The sequence below is a fragment of the Rhinoderma darwinii genome, chromosome 4, assembly GCF_050947455.1.
Source record: "Rhinoderma darwinii isolate aRhiDar2 chromosome 4, aRhiDar2.hap1, whole genome shotgun sequence".
Lineage (NCBI taxonomy): Eukaryota > Metazoa > Chordata > Amphibia > Anura > Rhinodermatidae > Rhinoderma > Rhinoderma darwinii.
The window spans coordinates 158,825,016-158,843,102 of NC_134690.1; positions in this window are offsets into that span (position 1 = coordinate 158,825,016).

Sequence of the window (18,087 nt, forward strand, 5' to 3'; positions counted from 1 at the left end):
TAGTAGAGACAGGAAGAGGTGTATGAGGATGTTGGCCGTAGACGATGAAGAATGGGCTGGAAGTGGTCGACTCACTAGTGTGGTTATTATAAGAGAACTCTGCCCACGGGAGCAACTGCACCCAATTATCATGCCGCTTGGAAACAAAGTGACGTAGATAGTTCTCCATAATCTGGTTAACCCTCTCGACTTGCCCATTGGACTGGGGATGATAGGCCAAAGAGAAGTCCAATTTTACACCGAGGTGACCGCAGAGTGCTTTCCAAAACTTCGAGGTGAACTGGACCCCTCGGTCTGAGACAATATGCAGGGGCAAGCCGTGCAGACGGAAGATGTGTTGGATGAAGAGGTCAGCCAATCGCGTAGCAGACGGCAGGCCGGTCAAGGGGATGAAATGAGCGATCTTGAAAAATCGATCCACCACCACCCAGATCACACTGAATACCCGCAGAAGGAGGAAGGTCCGTGACAAAGTCCATAGCGACATATGGCCAGGTGGCAACGGGCACAGGCAGTGGTTGTAGCAGGCCAGCAGGTCTGGAGTAAGCAACTTTATTTGCTGCGCATAACGTGCATGAGGAGACAAAGTCCATAAAGTCTTTGGGTAGCGTGGGTCACCAGAACTGACGGGTGATTAGATCTTGGGTCTTACGAGCACCTGCGTGACCTGCCAGCTTAGAACTGTGACCCCAGCGAAGAATTCTTCCTCTGTCTGCCAGACACACAAAAGTCCTTCCCGGAGGAATGTCTCTAACTTGCAGGGGATTCACATAGAAGATGCAGAACGGATCAATAATATTCTGTGGGGATTCCATAGTGTCCTCAGTTTCAAAAGACCTAGACAAGGCGTCGGCCCTCACATTCTTGTCGGCGGGTCGGTAGTGGAGTTCGAACCGGAACCAAGCAAAGAACAGCGAGCACCTGGCTTGACGAGGATTCAACTGCTGGGCCGTCTGTAGGTAGGTTAAATTCTTGTGATCCATGAAGACCAGGATAGGATGAACCGCGTCCTCCAGTAGATGTCTCCACTCCTGCAGAGCCAGCTTGATGGCCAGTAATTCCCGGTCCCCAATCGAGTAGTTGCACTCTGCGGAAGAAAACTGTTTGGAATAGTAGCCACATGCCACAGTCTTACCATTCGATCCTCTCTGGAACAAAAGTGCACCAGCACCAACAGAGGAAACGTCCACCTCTAACGAAAACTGTATGGATACATCAGGATGGTGCAGAATGGAGGCAGACATGAAGGCTTTTTTTAAGGATTCAAATGCGGCTTCAGCCTCTGGAGTCCATATCTTGGCATTCATACCCTTCTTAGTGAGGGTGGAGATAGGAGCAGTCAAAGATGAGAAGTTGGGGATGAACAGTCAGTAGAAGTTGGCGAATCCTAGGAAGCGTTGTATGGCCCTTAAGCCATACAACGCAGAGGCTCAGATGTGAAATAATAAAAGAAACTGCTGAGAAGTGACCGCATTTTGGAAACTGCACCCCTCAAGGAATTTATTAAGGGGTGTAGTGAGCATTTTCACCCCACAGGCGTTTTCCATGAATGATTGCCCTGCGGAAGGTGCAAAGTAAAAAAAAAAATTTTTCCCTAGATATGCTATTTCAGTGGCAAATATGTTGTGCCCAGCTTGTGCCACTGGAGACACACACCCCAAAAATTGTTAAAAAGGTTCTCCCGGGTATGGCGATGCCATTTATGTGGAAGTAAACTGCTGTTTGGGCATACTGTAGGGTACAGAAGGGAGGTAGCGCCATTTGGTAGTAGTTTTGTTTGGAGTCTTACTGGTGTTTCCGTTTATAATGTGGAGGTACATGTAAGCCGGGTGGAGTATATAAGGGGCATAGTCAGGGTGGTATAATAATGGGGTAAAAAAAAACAATAGATATTTGTTACGCTGTGACACAATCCTTTCTGCACAGGCCGGTGGCACACTAATAAATGGTCCTTACTTATTCCCCTTTTGGGCCACACTCCGCATCTTTGCAGTTTGAGGAATTTTGCTGGGAAGTGTTGTCCTGGTATAATACGGGCACCCTCACTTCCAGCAGATATGTTTGGGTCCTACCCTTCCTGGTTCCCTAATTTTAGGGGCCTTGATAATTCGCCACTTGAAACAGAAGAAATGTTTCCCTCGGGTCGGCACAACTGCATATTTTTCTTTCCTGACATATTGGAGCCTTAACTAATTTTATTTTTTCATAGAAGTAGTGGTATGAAGGCTGTTTTTTTTGCGGGACGAGCTGTAGTTTTTATTGGTACCATTTTGGGGTACATACGACTTTTTGATCACTTGTTATCCTTTTTTTTGGGAGGCAAGGTGACCAAAAAACTGCAATTATGGCATATTTTTTTAGTTATTTTTATACAGCGTTCACCACGCGCTATAAATTACATGTTACCTTTATTCTGCGGGTCAGTCCGATTCCGGTGATACCTAATTTATAGCACTTTTTTATGTTTTACAACTTTTTGCACAATAAAATAACTTTTGTAAAGAGAATGGATTTTTTTTGTCGCCAAGTTGTGAGAGCCATAACGGTTTTAATTTTTTCGTCGACGAAGCTGTATGAGGGCTTGTTTTTAGCGAGACGAGTTATAGTTTTTATAGGTACCATTTTTGGGTACATGCGACTCTTTGATCACTTTTTATTTCAATTTTTGGAAGACAACGTGACCATAAAAAAAAAATTATGTCAGTATTTCAAGGGTTTTTTTTTTACGGTGTCCAGTGTGCAGAATAAATAACATAATATTTTTATAGTTCAGGTCGTTACGGTCGCAGCGATACCAAATATGTATGGCTTTATTATTTTTTTCAATAATAAATAACTTGATAAGGGAAAAAGGGCGATTGTGTTTTATTTTATTACTTGAAACTTTTATTGTATTTTTTACAACTTTGATTTTTACACTTTTTTTTTTTACACTATTCTTTAGTCCCACTAGAAGACTTAAAGCTCCAACTGTTTGTTTGATGTTCTAATACATTGCACTACCTATGTAGTGCAATGTATTAGAACTGTCAGTTGTTCTTCACTGACAGCAAGCCGATCAGGCTCCGCCTCCGGATGGTACCTAATCGGCTTCCGTAATGGCAGATAGGAAGCCATTGTTAGGCCTCCTGTTGCCATAGTAGCAGTAGCCAGCCTTGCCATCGCATGGCAGGCTGCCGATTTCATACAAACCACTTTGATGCAGCGATTGCATTGGATCGCTGCATTGAAGGGGTTAATGGCAGGAATCTGAGCTAGCTCCGGTTCCTGCCTTTACAGTGGGATGTTCGCTGTAACATACAGCGGACACCCACTGCTGATGACGCCGGCTTAGCTTCTGAGCCAGAAGCTGAGCCGGCGCCATCTTGCCGATGGTACCAGAAGCCTTTGGGGCCCCGCTGACGACGGGGCATAGGAGGATTCCATTACTGGCAGACCGAGAGGTAAGTATTAGCCCACCGATCACCTTTGCAGCCACTGGGAACCCAGCGATCACGTTGCTGGGGTGCCGGTGGCTATAAACTCCTCACATGCTGCGATCTCTATTGAACGCAGCATGTGAGGAGTTAATTGGTCGGATCGGAGGCTAGCTCCGGTCCTGGCCGATACCTCAGGGTGCCAGCTGTAACATACAGCTGTCACCCAGCGGTGATGTCACTGGCTCAGCTCCTGAGCCAGCTCCATCTCTTTCACATACAGTTACGTGGAATTGCGGGAAAACACCAGCTCCCATCACGTAACTGTACGTGAAAATGCGGGAAGGGGTTAAGGTGGATTCACATACAGCTTTTTTAATTAAAAATGCAACTTTTTTTGTGGCATTTTTACTGGCTTTTTTTTTAGCGGCAAATAACGCTGCGGCCATTTGTTAGCTTGAAGTCAATGGGGACATAATATAAAACACACTACAAATATGTCATTTTTTTAGGTGTTTTTTTAAATTTCAACTTGCATTATATGGTGAACCAGATATCACTGCAGTGGCTGAGGCCAACCTGTTATCTCTCCAGCAGGGACCGCGTCCTATCGAGGATTACTGTTCGGAATTTAGACTGTGGAGGATACCATGAATCGTTGTGTGTCTTGACCGACGGCTACGAGAGCGCAAAAAAGAACGTTCAGCAATGTTCTCTCCTCTTTCCTGCGATTAGATCCCTTCATCTGTCTCACAGGAGCCCATGCAGTTGGGCTCCACGATGTTTTTTCAAGAACGGAAATGCAGATGGCTGTGTTTCTATTGCGGTAATGCTGGTCATATGCTCAAGAACTGATTCAAACGTCCAGCTCCGGAAAAACTTCAGAGCCTAGATGGTCCCCGGGAATTTCATATGGAGAGTCAGGTTTTTCCAAAATGTTCTCAAAAAAACCCTTTTGTCTGTTAATATTTTGTTGAACCCCTTCCCGCCGCAGCCCTTTTTCAGATTTTAATTTTCGTTTTTTCCTCCCCACCTTCCAAAAGCCATAACATTTTTATTTTTCTGTCGATATAGTCCTATGAGGGCTTGATTTTTGCGGAACGAGTTGTAGTTTTTCGTAATGCCATTTATTGTGCCATATAATGTACTAGGAAATGGGAAAAAAAAATATTTGTGTGGTAGAAAATTAAAAAAACAGCGATTCCTCCATAGTTTTTTGTGCGTTGTTTTTACGGAATTCACTGTGCAATTAAAACAACATCTTAACTTTATTCTGTGGGTAAATACGATTATGGCGATACGAAGTATATATAGTTTATATATAAGTATAAAAAATAAAATTAATTTTGTGTCGCCAAATTCCGAGAGCCATAACTTTTTTATTTTTCCGTCGATTAAGTGGTATGAGGGCTTAGTTTTTGCGGGATATGAGTACAATAGGAGCACAAAGATGGCGGACCTGGGGGCCTTCATTAGGCCCCCAGGCAGCCATAGCAACCATCGCCCCCCCAGGCTATTCCGTTGGGGGGGGCGCGATGAGCTTGTTAGAGGGGGTCGCCCCCCTCTTTCTAACGATTTAAATGCTGAAATCGATATTGACTGCGGCATTTAACAAGTTAAATGAGCGGGATCGTGCTCAAGCGCGATCCCGCTCATTACTCTGAGGTGTCGGCTGTAACGTACAGCCGACACCGGCATCGTATGGAGCGGGTTCACTCCGTGAGCCATTCCAAACTTACCCTACCCTACTTTGGCGTATGGATGCATCAAATGTAGGAAAAGGGTTAATAAAGTATGTATTTCTGGTCAGGCTTTTGTGGATTGTGGTTCTGCCGCTAATTTTTGGGATTTTCAGGTTGCTAAAAACTTGGCTATTCCCCTCTTTCAACTGTAAAGCTACAGAGAATAGGGGACCAAAACGGTGCTGCTCGTAAAGATGTCAAATAGAATGTAAATAAATATACGTATTTATTATGAAGAAAGGGCTACGCGTTTCAACGCCGGACCGGCGTCTTCATCAGGCCAATACATACAGTGCGGTATACGCACGTTTAAATACATGGAGGAAGTGAAAGTAAATTAGCTTGAAACATAGAAAAAAACGCCAACATGGGCGGGTCAGAGGTCAGGCAAAACAAATTATACAAGCGTTTCATCAATGATGATTACAAAACATGCTAAAATTGCTATAACATAAAAACATACATATATTAAAGTGCCTTTAGAGAAAGATGTTAACAATTCTGTTAATAATTATGCAACAGAAGAAACACTTTTATAAAACTTAATAAAAAGTAAGTATATGCCAAATATTTAAAAAAATCTATTTTAAATATTTGGCATATACCTAATATCAAATTTCGATAAAGTAAATATTGTCACTTTCTGAAACTTGTTTATAATTTCTGATACAATACTAAGTAATTAGCATTGTTATTTACTTACGTTTTTGCTCTCGTACCATCGCCCCTAGATCCCTGCAAGCTTGCGTTCCACCGTGCGGCTCATGTCCCACGTGATGAATTGCTTGCGTTCCATCTTGCGGTTCACTAGCCGATTTGTTCTCAAATCGGCTACTGTGTAGTACTTATTATTTTTTTGGCTACATAGTTACCTTGGGATGTTTCTTTTATAATACGATCTTACTCCCTTTTGGATTAACCTCTCATCTCCCTCCTACATCAGTTAATATGTGAGTACTTACTTTTTATTAAGTTTTATAAAAATGTTTCTTCTGTTGCATAATTATTAACAGAATTGTTAACATCTTTCTCTAAAGGCACTTTAATATATGTATGTTTTATGTTATAGCAATTTTAGCATGTTTTGTAATCATCATTGATGAAACGCTTGTATAATTTGTTTTGTCTGACCTCTGACCCGCCCATGTTGGCGTTTTTTTCTTTGTTTCAAGCTAATTTACCTTCACTTCCTCCATGTATTTAAACGTGTGTATACCGCACTGTAAGTATTGGCCTGATGAAGACGCCGGTCCGGCGTTGAAACGCGTAGCCCTTTCTTCATAATAAATACGTATATTTATTTACATTCTATTTGACATCTTTACGAGCAGCGCCGTTTTGGTCCCCTTTTCTCTGTGGCTTTACAGTTACCCCTTTGACAACAAACTTGTTTTGTGTGTGCACGGATCTGGCAGCAGCTCTTTTGCTTTTGTGACATCTAAACGGTGTCCACAACCCTAGGTGAGCAATTTTCTTGTTGTTCAATTGCCCCTGTGGTTTTATCACTTTTATCTGCACTATGTGGCGCCGTGTCTGTTTTATCTGTTTTTACCTCTTTCAACTAAGCAGCCCTCAAGTTGAGACTTTATTTGTCCTCTAGTTGAGACTTTACATCTTACTTGAAGGATACAACTGATATTTTACGCAAGATGAATGCTATCTATTTGGAACCTGACATGATTATTGTCACCTGTGACGTGGAATCGTTATACAATTCAATACGGCACAGTGATGGACTGGAAGCAACAAGACATTTTCTACACAAGTCTGAAGTCAACTCTGATCTCGGTAAGCTCGTTCTTCAATTGCTTAAGTTCTCCCTAACTCACAATTTCTTTATTTTTAAGGAATCTGTGTACCTACAGCTCCAGGGCACAGCAATGGGGGCATCATGTGTGCCCTCATATGCTAATCTTTTCCTGTGGCTGTGGGAATGGCAGATATTCCTTACCGAGCCTACGCCCCTTATTGAGAGGGTTTATCTATGGGGGCGCCATATTAACGATGTCATTTTTATCTGGCAGGGGACATCTCAGGAACTAAACTATTTTATGGATACCTTGAATGATAACTGAATGAATATCAAGTTGACATATAAATTTGGAAGAACGAAGATAGATTTCCTAGAGGTACAATTCCATGTGACCAACAATGGACAAGTAGAAAATTATGTACATAGGAAGTCCATCTCAGTGAATGCCCTCCTACATGCTGATTAGTCTCGCCCATCCAATTTGATTAACAGTATACCCATAGGTCAATTTTTGAGAATACAAAGAATCTTCTCTGATGACTGTAGTTTTGAAAATCAAGCCACTGAACTCAGGAGGCGTTTTGAGAACCGTGGCTATAGTGAACGGTCAATAAGACAGGGTTATAAGAGAGCATGAACTTCAAGACGTGATGACTTAGGCCCCATGCACACGACCGTGCCCGCAGTCACGGCCCGCGATTGCGGGCACGGCCGGCCGCTGACTGACAGCCGCATTTTCGAGCCGTGCTCCCATACAAAGTATGGGAGCACGGCCCGCAAAATGCGAAAGAACGGACATGTTCCATAATTCCCGGAACATTTCCACGGCACTGACACCCTTCCGTAGTGCTACGGAAAGGTGTCAATGTTCAATGAAAGTGAATGGCTCAGTTTTTGCGGACCGCAGTTGCGGTTTTTTGCTGTCGTGTGCATGGGGCCTTATTGATGCCTAGAAGAATTCCCAAACAACAATCTGACATTGTAAGATTTATATCCACATACAAGTCCAGATGTTGTGAAATGAGAGCAGCGCTTAATAAATATTGGGATATCTTACAGACAGATGAGATATTGAACCGATATATACCGAGGGTACCGTCGATAACATACTGTAGTTTGAAAAATTTGAAAGATCTCCTGGAGTTACTACCCAGGTAAGATCCAGGATAAAATCCTTGGGACAAAGTACCCCAAAAGGGGCTGTAAGCCCTGTGGGAAATGTGTTGCATGTCCAAATGAGGAAACTGCTGATATCTTCCTTAATTCATGTAGGAACAAAGAATTTAGAATCACACACTCCAATGGATGCAACACAATCAGTGTAATATACTATGCAACGTGTCCGTGTGATAAAATCTATGTCGGACTAACATCACGCGAATTAAGGCGTCACGTGAGGGAACATGTTTTGGATATTGAAGCAGCGGAAAACTGAACTGATTTATCGAAGTTTAAGACTCTACCTAGGCATTTTAACCCCTTTAGGACACAGCCTGTTTTGGCCTTGTGGACACAGATGATTTTTTCAAATCTGACATGTGTCACTTTATGTAGTAATAACTCCGGAATGCTTTTACCTATCCAAGCGATTCTGAGATTGTTTTCTCGTGACATATTGTACTTTATGTTAGTGAAAAAATTTGGTCGATAAATTAAATATTTATTTGTGAAAAACTTCAAATTTTAGCAAAAATGTGCAAAAATGTGCATTTTTCTAAATTTAAATGTATTTGCTTGTGAAACAGATAGTAATATCACACAAAATAGTTACTAGTTAACATCCCCCATATGTCTACTTTATGTTTGCATCATTTTTTTTCACGTACTTTTATTTTTCTAGGACGTTACGAGGCTTAGAACTTTAGCAGCAATTTCTCATATTTTCAAGAAAATTTCAAAAGGCTATTTTTTCAGGGACCAGTTCAGTTCTGAAGTGGCTTTGAGGGCCTTATATATTAGAAAGTCCCCATAAATCACCCCATTTTGAAAACTGTACCTAGGTAGTGTAATGTATTCCAACTGTCAGTGTAACGTCACAGTCACTCTGACAGTTGGTCTACGAGGATCAGCAGAGGCTGATACTCATAGGCTGACATACATGGCAGACTTGGGGACCGTTGTCTGGCCCCCGGGTGCCATCACAAGTATCAGAAGCCCCCACGATTGCATGGGGGCTGCTGATGCGCTACAAACCCGCTACATGCGGAGATCGCAATCGAGCCCCGCATGTAACGGGTTAATTGCCGAAATCAGCGGCGATGAGCCGATGATCGGCAACACTGGAGAGTGTCAGCTGTCGGGGACAACTGATCTCCAAGTTCCCGATGCACACTGTCGCCGACAGTGTGCATCGGGAACGGCACAGTGACTTTCTGTCACTCTGACAGGAAGCCTATCAGGACGAGCCGAAGGTTGGTCCTGATGGGCTTCCGTCCATGGCAGACCCGGAAGCCATTGTTTGGCTTCCGTTTGCCATACTAACTATCGGCAGACCCCGCGATTTCGGACGGGGGTCTGCCGATATGTTAGAAACCCCTAAAATTCGGCGATTGCACCCGATCGCCGAATTTAAGGGGTTAATGCGCCGAAAACAGCGGCAAAGGACCGCTGGCTGGCAAGAGGGGAGTGTCAGCTAACGGCGACAGCTGACCTCCCGATTCCCGGTGCACACTGTCGCCGACAGTGTGCACCGGGATTAACTCAGTAACTGTACGTCCTCGTGCGGGAAGTAACCTCCCGCAACGACGGACAGTTACGTCCTGGTGCGGATAGGGGTTAAGATACATCATAGCTGCAACAGTAAATACTTGCAGGTAAGAGGTATCGATCGTGTGCTGATTGATGGTAGGGGAAGTGATTGGAAGAGAATCTTGGCCCAGAAATAGGCTAGATGGATTTACATACTTGATACTGCTTCCCCTAAAGGACTAAATTAAAAAAATTTGCTTTGCACCGTTCCTGTAGATAAATAGTATTGTATTTGGTTGTGACCTTTTTGATATTGTGACAATTTGTTACTGATAGTGGTCTATTTCTCAACAGCTCCCTCTACCTCTAATATTTATAACCACCTTATATATCTATATTTGATTGATAGAACCGATATTATTTGCGCTCCATATCACCATTACTAAGGACTTTGGAAAAGGCGTTTTTAGGCTGTGTTCACACTGAGTTTTTTGCAGGAGTAAAATTCCTCCTGCAAAAACTTCTCCAGACGTTTTTTGCACAGTGGTTTAACAAAAACTCGTCAAAACACTTGTCGAGGCGTTTTTTTTCCCCTTTCTGACTGATTGAAATGGGGTTTTGGAGGCGGAAACCGCCTCAAGATGGGTTATGTTGCTTCTTTTTACCGCAACACGGTTTTTCCGCTCGCGGTAAAAAAAATCGTCCGCCACCCATTGAAATCAATGGGAGGCATTTTCAGGCGTTTTTTGACGAGTTTTGCAGAGCAGGGCCTAAAGTTGGTTTTATATATTTTTAAATGTTACAATTTTTTATATTTTGTATTTGTTTATTTATGCCCTACAGACTTATTAAAGTTCAATATGGCTCCTCCTCCTACTTATAATTTTCACTCACTGTGTGTCTCACTGTGTGCTCACTTATCACTGCATGTTCACGTTTTTCATATTACACCGCTAATATTCTAATTGTTTTGTTGGGAAATATTTAATGTGTATTACTATGCACTATTATTTGACTGTACTGTTGTTTTTAATACTGTATCATACACTTTTTTTTATGAATGGATATTCTTTATATAATACTGGTTTTGCGTACTGACTGGATATGTTGTATAACAGTACTTTATATTGTATGCCCACGTTCACACACTAATATATATATATATATATATATATATATATATATATATATATATATATATATATATGTATATATATTTGTGTTTTTTTATACATATTGTATATCAAATTATACTGCAACTATGGTATTCTACTAGTACGTGGTTCTCTATATCAATCTTTATCCTGTCTGTATTAGTGTGTCTTTTATATATAATAGTGGCCGCATTAAATGTTGTAGATTTTATATTCAGGTGTCAGGGGATGGTTTTTGCATCTTTGTTCTTTTTATTGGTTGTCACATGACCTTGGATGTGCTTAGATCTTGTGTTAATTATATCACCCATTCTGTGCAGTCCTCCTTTTGCATACCAATGTTCTTGCGTTGAGTTGGCCGCTCTACCATTTGCCCTTCTCTCCACCTCTGTGGTATGGCGGCCATCTTGTCTGTGTTCCAGCGCGTTCCACAGGTTAGCATGCATGCAATGGTATTGCGTTTATGATTGGCACATCCCGGGCGGCTAACTGTGCTCCCACTCGCTTGCCCCTCCCGTACTGGGGGACGGACCTGTGTGATAACGGTTAGCTACACCTGGGTTACATTGCTGTGTAATCTCATAGATTCACACCCTCATTAGTCCACACGGTGAAACTGAGGAGGAATTTGACAATGGGTTTGCATCGTGTAGGCTTTTAAGGTAAATTGTTGCAAATGCTACCAACTGTATGTTTAGCTATTCATTGGTGGGTTATGCGTTTTATAGCCATACATTTGTTCTCTTTGGTATAGCCCCCGGAAGAAGCTACGTGTGGAACACGTGTTGGGGTTGATCCCCTCATAGCTTTGGTCTGTATTCCTCCTTAAACTATATTCTTTGTTATCTGGTTCTCAGCACTTTTGTATGATTTCCTATCCATTTTTACTTCATGATATACATACCAGTTCTTATATGCACTATTTGCACTTTACTATATGAGGTTAGTCACTCCTGCTTTGCAATAACTCTTAGTACAGTATGTCTGCATTCAGTACTATTTTTTATAGTCAAATTTGATGGTATCTGAGACAGAGAATTCTGAGGCAGCTTCCAATACAGATGTGAACATAGACTAAAACTTTTTTATTTGAATATGCTTTTTTAATTTTTTTAATGTTTTTTATTTTTACTACTGTTAATTTTATAGATTTTATTTGTGTATTTAATGGTTTTATTTATGTTTTCAGAACACTCAGGAAGGTGTATACATGTAAACAAATATAATAAATAGTACGAATTTAAATGGAACAAATAGTTACAGAACTGTCATATGGAATATCAACATTTTCACGTAGTAATACAAAAACATAATTTAATAATCAACAGGATACGAATAAGATAAATACATAGTATTGGTCAATAACAAGCTGTCAACAAAATAATACTCATCCATACTTGGGCAACATTAGACTCTATCTTGGATAAAAAGAAAAGTTGCAAGGAATACAGCCTCCGCAATGAGTCTCACAGGGGAGGGGGGATGTGTAGGAGCGCTGGCATCTCCTGAGGAGGAGATGGGGACCAGCGCTCACAGTTCGATGGCTGCGGGCGTCAGGAGGTGAGTGAGCCTGATGGCCCGCGGCCATGGGCATGACAGTATCCCCACTCTTACGCCCCCTCCGCTTGGGGCCAGAACGAGAGAGAAACTTCTTCAGGAGTGTGGGGGAATTGAGGTTCTCTCCTGGCAACCGTGTCTTGGGTCTTACGGACGCCCATGTTACCTGCCAATTTGGAACTGTGTCCCCAGCGGAGGATTCTACTTCTGTCCGCCAGACACACAAAAGTCCTCCCCGGGGGAATGTCTCTAACTTGCACAGGGTTGACAGGGATGATGCAGGACGGGTTAATGATACTCTGTGGAAACTCCATAGTGTCCTCTGTCTTGAACCTGGCCTGATGAGGATTCAGTCGCTGGGCCATCTGGAGATAAGTGAGGTTCTTGTAGTTCGTAAATATCAAGATGGGTTGAACTGCGCCCTCTAGTAGATGTCTCCACTCCTCCAGAGCCAATTTGATGGCCAGTAACTCCCGATCCCCAATCGAGTAGTTGCGTTCTGCGAAATAGAAGAACTTAGAGTAATAGCCACATACCATTGACTTGCCCCTGGAACCTCTCTGGAACAGGAGTGCACCTGCACCGACAGATGAGGCGTCCACCTCCAACGAGAACTGTCGAGAAACATCTGGATGATGGAGGATAGAGGCTGACGTGAAGACACTCTTCAGGCTATTAAATGCGGAATCTGCTTCTGGATTCCACACCTTGGCGTTCATGCCTTTCTTGGTGAGGTTAGAGATAGGAGATGTCAGTGAGGAGAAGTTTGGAATGAACTGTCTGTAGAAATTGGCGAATCCCAGGAAGCGCTATATGGCCCTCAAGCCTTGAAGGTGTGGCCATTCCAGGACGGACTTTATCTTTTCAGGATCCATCTCGAGATCTTGATTCAAGATGATGTAGCCCAGGAAGGGTAGAGCATCTTTCTCAAATACACACTTCTCCAACTTGGTGTACAGGCGATTCTCCCTTAACCGCAGCAGAACTTGACGGACATGTCTCCGATGAGTCATTGAGTCATTGGATCTGGAGAAAAAATCAAGATGTCATCAAGATAGACTACAACACAAACATAGAGGAGGTCGCGGAAGATGTCATAAACGAACTCCTGGAAGGGAGCATTACACAGGCCGAAGGGCATTACTAGATATTCATAGTGTCTGTCACGGGTGTTAAATGCAGTCTTCCATTCGTCACCCTTGCGAATCCGGTTAGGTTGTAAACCCCACGCAGGTCTAGTTTGCAAAAAATCTTGGCACCACGGAAAAACGGGGATCAACACTGCCAGGAGGTGTATTCTGAGGATCAACACTGCCAGGAGGTGTAGTAGGAGGAACGGAAGCTCGTGCCTCCTACCGACGTGGGAGAATGTTCAAGGCCCGGAGGAGTTGGTCCTGTCGAGACCGGAGGTCCAGCATATCCGCCCGCATCTCTTGTGACGTCATCTTGGTCTTGGATCGACCAGTGGGGTCCATGGCCTGAGCACACTGTCACGTTGGGTTCGTGGACCCACTGGGCCGTACCGCCTTGACGGAATGGGAGCTGGCCAACAGGGCATAGGTCAGAGTCTATAGTTTATATAGGGTACCTGTGGCAGCTCGGACAGTAGCAAGGCAGGCTTGGCAGGAACTAGGCAGCAGGTAGACGTCAGGCATGGAGAAGCAGGACAGGCATGGTATACAGCACATAACGGCTACAGCTAAGCACAGCACTAGATCAGGATACAGGTTACAGGATACAGGAACAGGGAACACTGGGAGCAGGAAACACTAGGGGACCATTTGCAAGACAGACTTGGAATACTACAACAGAGCTCAGGCATGGGAGGATGGGGCTGGGACCTTCTTATAGCACAGGGTGCTCTGGAGCAATTAGCTCAATTGCCAACATGCATTCGCTCTGGCTTCTTAAGTCTGGACTTGGCTCGTGAGCGCACCCTGGTGGTCATTGTGGAGCAGGACGGCCGTATGTGCAGACATCTCTTGAGAGAAGGGCGTCGATTGGATGGAAGGACTTTGTGGTCAGCGACCATGGACGTTACAGTATCCCCCTCTTACACCCCTCCTCTTGGGACCAGAATGAGAGAGAAACCTCTTAATGAGGGTAGGAGCGTTGAGATTCTCCTCTGGCTCCCAGAACCTCTCTTCTGGACCAAACCCCTTCCCATCTACTAAATAAAAGTTTCTTCCTCTTACTTTTTTAATGTCCAAGATCTCCTTAAAGGGAATGTCGCAAATTAAACCTTTTTTTTTTAAGTGTCGTTACTTATTTCTATTATATTTTTTATGTTTTCTGCTGTATTTTTTTTTTTCTTCCGTATGGTGGAAAGTGTTAAAAATTAAATAATAATTTGACAAGTTTTCCTATGTTGGCCACCAGGGGGAGCACTTCCCAGAATTACAGCAAGGTGCATAAGGCAAAGCAACCTGACTCACAAGCCAGAAAAAGTTTTCTTCAAATTGCTAAGCAGTGTCCGGCAGCCATTTTGGGTGTGATTCTGCAACTGACAGAAGTTATAGGACACACCAAAAGGCTAAGTGTATGTTCACACGTTTATTAAACAAAGGGAAAACAGCTCCTGATTTTCAGCCAGTTTTTAATCAAACTCGCGTTTTTGTCTGCGTTTTTATGGCCGTTTTTGGAGCTCTTTTTCTATAAAGTCAATGAAAAATAGCTCCAAAAACGTCCCAAGAAGTGATGTGCACTTCATTTTGGCGGGCGTCTTTTTACGTGCCGTTTTTGGAAAACGACCACGTAAAAAATGCCCCGTCGGAACAGAACATCGTATTTCCCATTGAAAGCAATGGGCAGATGCTTGTAGGCGTTCTGCTTCCGATTTTTCAGCTGAAAACATTGCGTGTGAACATACCCTTAGAATGATGAAAGTGAAGTGAATGACTTTTCAGTTGACAGGTTGACACGTTTTTTTTGCACATTTTACGTGCCAAAAACCACATAAAAAATGCTTGATTACACTTGATTTTGCGTGTTCGGGGGGATTTACGTGTGTGTGTGTGTGTGGGGGGGGGGGGGTGCTCGCCGCTGATTCTTCAAAACTGCTGATAAGCGGCTATGAAGTATCAGCGGCGCCCGTGCACACTCCGCTCTGCTACACACACACACACACACACACACACACACAGTACTGCAGACACGGGAGAATTCTTAAAGGGGTCGTCCAGGAAAACATGGCGTCGCACCTATCCTCGGTCGTGTGTGGTATTACAGCTCTGTCCTATTCACTTCAATGGAGGTGAACTGCAATACCAGACACAACCTGAGGACAGGTGCAGCGCTGTGTCTCCAATCCGGACACCCCCTTCTCTCCTGAGATGACCCGACGGGGGAGGCGGGTGTCAGAGCCACCCACCGCCATCACTGCAGACAGAACCACACAACTACGGTATGAGGGCAGGGCTTGTCCTGAGTGCACTTGTTATTGACAGATTTATAGTCACATGAACCCCGTCTGCATCAGAACTGCTAACCTAGGTCCGATCACATGACAGAGGGGGATCACCAAAAGCCCTGTGCACACTCAGCCTGTCCATCCAGCCCTTTTCTGGTTATATCTGGTTCTGGAAAAGCTGGGTGACCACCATTACCCCTCCTACTGAAGTGTGAGAGGTTCATTAGTCACATCCCCAAACAGTCTCAGCACAACTAGATAGATTTACAGTTCAGGGGTCTGGGAAAGATGGGTACCACACTAACAGCGGGCATATTGTTTATCACCCAGCTGTCCCAGGACAGGAACGTGTGATAAAAACCTGAATTACTGGTTGAGGAGAAGAACTCACCTTCCCCAGGACACCGGCAGACACCACAACCTACACTACACCAACCGTCGCTACATCATGTGTGGACGGCAGACATCACATTACATAGAAGGATAAGCTGCGTCATTTATACAGAGTCACCTGCACGACTACAGGGGGGCGTGGAGGGGGCTCGTTGGGTGGGGGGACCCGTTGGGGGGGGGGCGTCGGGGGTCATGAGAGCGGGGGTCTGTGAGAGAGAGAGGGGGACAGACAGAGACACACACCTTACCTGCAGTGCAGCTGGTCTTCATAATGGCGCCTGCTATCTCCCTACGAATCGGCTTCTCTGCTGTTTGACTCTGACGTGCGTCTGCATAGTACAGAGCCAGATAGCAGAGGTAATGGACGGGAGCCATTCATTGACTCCTATGCATTGTAGCTGCCGTATTCCATCTCTGTATGTGTCGTTAATCCACACATGCAGAGATGAAAAAAAAATAAATGGCAGCCCCCATAGAGAAGTAAAAGTATGAATACATTAAAAAGTAGAAAGTGACACAAATAAATAAAATTTTTGTTTACATTATATTAAAAGCAATATAATTAAAAAAAAATCATGACACCTTCCCTTTAACCTAGAAGGTGTCTGAAGGGCCGCTGGAGGCAACCGCAGGGCTTGGAGTCTTGGTAAAGCGGTTCAGAACAACTGGCTTCAGCAGAGAAACATGGAAGGAGTTGGGGATCTTGAGGGTAGGAGGCAGCCGAAGCTTGTAGGCGAGAGGGTTGATCTGCTGCAGGATCTCGAAGGGACCGAGGAACCTGGGAGCAAATTTGTACGACGGCACCCTCAGTCGAATATTCATGGAGGACAGCCAGACCTTCGTGCCAAGAAGAAACTGAGGTGGTTCTCTTCTCCTTCTGTCTGCCTACTGCTTCATGTGGTCGACCGCCAGCAGAATGGAGGATGGAGTCTGCTGCCAGATCTGCAGAAATTCCCCAAAGGCCGTGTCAGCAGCTGGCATCTCAGACATAACAGGGACCGGTAGAGGAATTTGTGGGTGCTGGCCATAGACAATAAGGAACGGTGTCTTCTGTGTGCACTCACTGGTATGATTGTTGTAAGAGAACTCAGCCCACGGAAGCAACTGCACCCAGTCATCATGTTGCTTGGAGATGAAGTTGCGTAGGTAGTTCTCCAAGATCTGATTGATCCTTTCGACCTGACCATTGGACTGAGGATGGTAGGCTGGGGAAAAGTCCAACTTTATACCTAGGAGTCCGCAGAGGGCTCTCCAGAACTTTGAGGTGATCAGACACAATATGCTGCTGCAAGCCGTGCAGGCGGAAGATGTGTTGGATGAACAGCATGGCCAGCAGAGGAGCAGAAGGAAGACCGGTCAGAGAAACGAAGTGGGCCATCTTTGAAAATCGATCCACCACCACCCAGACAGTACTGCATTCAGCAGAGAGAGGCAGGTCCGTAATAAAGTCCATAGCTATATGCTACAAGGGGGCATTGGGCACAGGCAATGGCTGGAGCAGTCCAGCAGGTCTGGAGTGAACAAAGTCCATAATGTCCTTGGGCAGCGTGGGCCACCAGAAATGACGAGCAATCAGATCCCGAGTCTTACGGGTCCCCGCATGACCTGCCAGTCTAGAGGAGTGTCCCCAGCGGAGGATTCTTCCACGGTCAGCCAGGCGCACAAAAGTCCTCCCTGGAGAAATGTCCCCAACTTGCAGGGGATTGACAGAGACAATGCAAGATGGATCAATGATGTTCTGTGGAATCTCCATGGTATCTTCTGTCTCGAATGACCTGGACAAGGAATCGTCCCTCACATTCATGGAGCTCAAACTGGAACCTGGTAAAGAAAATTGACCACCTGACCTGACGAGGGTTCAGCCGTTGGGCCGTCTGAAGATAGGTAAGGTTCTTATGGTCCGTAAAAACCAGGATGGGATGAGCTGCGCCCTCTAGTATATGTCTCCACTCCTCCAGAGCCAATTTGCTGGTCA